Source organism: Rana temporaria, chromosome 1 (genome assembly GCF_905171775.1).
Source record: "Rana temporaria chromosome 1, aRanTem1.1, whole genome shotgun sequence".
Classification (NCBI taxonomy): Eukaryota; Metazoa; Chordata; class Amphibia; order Anura; family Ranidae; genus Rana; species Rana temporaria.
The window spans coordinates 173628277-173632141 of NC_053489.1; positions in this window are offsets into that span (position 1 = coordinate 173628277).

Here is a 3865-nt window from a genome sequence, read left to right on the forward strand (position 1 = left end):
AACCGAGTCAGGATTATTTTAAAATAATATTTTGTATTGCAAAACACTTGTTAACCGCGTTACTTGCAATCCGAGGTATTACTTTACATACTGCTTTACAAGGTTTTCTTAAGACTGGGGGTGGTTGTATTGCACCTGTGCATCCAATTGCCTTATACATCGATAGTTACCCTTAGAAAAGTTTACTTCACATGTTCTGGGATCTACCATCAGAGCCCAAGTTTGTGGAAATAGAAGGATGTGGGCATTAAGAACCAATAGTACCAATCTGACTTTACCTTTAACAAAATAAATTCACAGGAAAAGAAAATGTCTGGTTTCTGTAAATAATTATGCACATTGCCTAAGATCCTCTAGAGCAGCAGTTCCCAACCCTGGATACAAGGCAGTACATTTGGGGTACTTGAACAAAAAATTCAGAATGGCATAAAAAGGCTATGCCATCCTTGTAACCAAGTGTCGCTCGGTCCTGACATCACTCTTGTTGGAGTTACACCCACCAACAGCAGTCACAGAACACTACCACACGCTCTGCAGGTCAGTTCATCGCAATGATAGTTATAAATTATTGATACATTTAATACTGCTTGCAAATTGTGTAACTGAAAACTTGGTCACATGAGCAGAGGGATGAGCATGAGGAAGCAGAGGTTAACTTGCAGACTGGCAGTGAGGACAGTGAAGTCAAGGAGCAGGAATTAGTATAGCACAGCATACATCCACTTTTATACATTCTGCTTTTCCATACTTTTTTAATTTATACTTTCATATACGCATTTCACTTTCATCATAGTGAATGTGTGTGAAGCGCTGCATAAATTGTCAGGAACATATAAATACTGTAAATACATAAATAAATACAGTTGTGCTGGTGATGGTTTTGTCATAGGCTCTCTGTTCCTTGCCCACTCTTGGTTTAAGCCAGCCGTAGACGGTTCGAATCTCGGCTGGTTCAGCAGAAGCCAGCTGAGATTCGAACATGCATTGGCTGGCTGAATGTATCCAAGTTGATCAATCGATCAACTTGGGTATGACCAGCCTGACAAGTTTTACATGGGATGATTGCAAACGGCTGTTATAGCCGCTAGCAATGATCATTGTCTTGGGGGGAGGGATTCCCCTGTCAACAACCCGTGATTGCAGGAAAGAAATTCACTCTGTCTTTGGCCGGTCTTAGAGCAGAGTAGGCTCAGGTTTTATTTAACCATTAAACCCCTTCCACTGTTGCAATGTGGACACACCCATCGAGCAGCACGGCTTGCCACGCACATCAATATTGGCCTTCTGCCATTATGGGGAAAAATTTATGAAAAGTGGGTACGCAAGGGGAAAAAGGTTGGGAAGCATTGCTCTAGAGATGTACACAGGGGACTCTTTTCTTCCTGTACAGTAAAATGATGAGTATGGCATGAAGTGAGTGTTAGTTAAAGTAAGGTGACCAGATTTTTAAGACGAAATCCGGGGACATATTTTTTTTTACACTAGTAATGGCGGCGATCAGCGACTCTTTGCCCGTTGCCGCCGCCACCACCCGCCTCACTCCACCAGGGAAGGCAAGGAGATAAGCAGGCAGGCAGCTGGCCAGGACTTGAGTCAAGGCAGAAGAACATGTGAGCGGAGCTGAATGGGCACCCGAAACTGAAGATATATTCCCTCCACTCCGACCAGCACATGATCATCAGAAAAGGGGCACAGGTAATGGAAAAACATAGACCCCCCTAAGCTAGTAGGAGCGGATGAGCGAAGGGGGGGGGGGGTTAAATTGAGATTTTTTCTAATTAATTCTGCACTGTCTTCAAAAATGCCCCAGCCTCTGTTCAGATCCAATCCTGGGGCAAAGCCAGGGACACAGACTTGAGTCTCCTCAATCCGGGGGCTGTCCACGGAAACCGGGAATGTCTGGTCACCCTAAGTTCAAGGACAATATGAAACATATTTATTGTTGCTGTAATACAACAGACTCTCTCTATATCTGTGAATAGAGGGAGAGTCTGTTGTACTGTTGCTGGAACACAGTGCCACTTACTGACCTTTGCACATACTGCTGCAGTATATCACAGCCTAGCAGCCAGTCCATTCTGGCATGCAAACAATTCTATTGGTCCAAGCTGGCTAAAATTAATTTAAAGAAAACCTGAAATTCTCTTTAAATATAACATGAATGCTAAAATTCAAAGTGAGAGTGGGTAGCAGAGATAATGACCATGACAGATAAATGAAGATTTCTGTCCCTGCCTGAGATCATTAGTTACATTTTTGATTAGATATACATGCCTAGATTCAGGTACGTTGCCGCAACTTTGCGGCGGCGTAGCTTAAGGCATTTAAGCTACGCCGCCGTAAGTTAGCGAGGCAAGTACATGATTCACAATGTACTTGCCTGCTAAGTTACGGCGGCGTAGCCTAAAGGGGGCGGGCGTAAGGGCGCCTAATTCAAATGTGTGTAAGGGGGTGTGTTTTATGTTAATCGGGCTTGACTTTACGTTTTTTATGTTTCTTTTTAACTGCGCATACGCCGGGCGCCTACATTTCCCAGTGTGCATTGCGGCTAAGTACGCCGCACGGGCCTATTGATTTCGACGTGGACGTAAACGCCGTAAATCCCGATTCACGGACGACTTGCACAAACGACGTAAAAATTTCGAATTTTGATGCGGGAACGGCGGCCATACTTAACATTACTATTCCAACTAGGGCCTAGCTCTAACTTTAGGCGGCCTATCTCTAACGTAAACGGCGTAAAAGTACTGCGTCGGCCGGGCGTACGTTCGTGAATCGGCGTATCTACTAATTTACATATTCTACGCCGACCGCAATGGAAGCGCCACCTAGCGGCCATCCGAAATATTGCAACCTAAGATAGGACGGCGCAAGCCGTCGTATCTTAGATATGTTTAAGTGTATCTCTGATTGAGAATACACTTAAACATAAGTCGGCGTAGATTCTGAGTTAGGTCGGCTTATCTACTCATAAGTCGGCCTAACTCTTACCTAATCTACCTAACAGTATGTTGTTATTTAGGCTGCTGCATTTTACTAGGGTTGCTGTTGTAAGTGATAAATAATAAATATTTTGCATAAACTAAGGCGTGTTTCTTGCATTTTCAAAGAGTTATGTTTTATTTAAAACACTGCTTTCTAGAATTGCGAAATTGCCATCAAGGCCATAGAAGGGGACATTTGTTTTGTCAAGAGATATAAGTAATCACATACCCTCTAGTGTGGGCCAACTCAATATTGAACCCTACGGACCAAGACTGAGAAGCCATTAAAGGTCATGTCAGTGGTAAGGAAAAGGGTAAATACTGCGCTAGTGGTGCTTATATGACAAAATTAAACTAAGTGAATAATAAGCTGTGACATAAAACATGTGATAATCATGTGGAAACAACTGTGCAAAGGAAATAGTCGCATGAAATGGAAATATTCTAAAAAAATATATATTAAACAAGTGCATATAACTGCTACACAGATAAGTGACATATAGTCAAGAGCACCAAATGTATATAAACGCAAAATACATTGAAATGCAAACCATCACACAGATCCCTTCTGTGTGAAACAAAAATCTGTGAATAAAAATTGAAAATGTTCATGCGTGTAAAAAATTAAATAAAATGGAATAATAAAATGTAACATATGTTGAGTAAATAATATGACAATAAAAATAGTCCAATCTATCTAAAAAGAAGAAGGAAAATTCCGGTCCCACAATGGAAAATCCATATACGTTAAAATTGAAGAAAGAAAGGGATAAAATGGCTGTTCACCACCACCAAGATGTATTCCTCCTCCTACGGTACCCACAGGTAAAAAATGGAACCTTACCAGATAAGGTGGACCTTCTTAGGGCAAGGTCATAGAG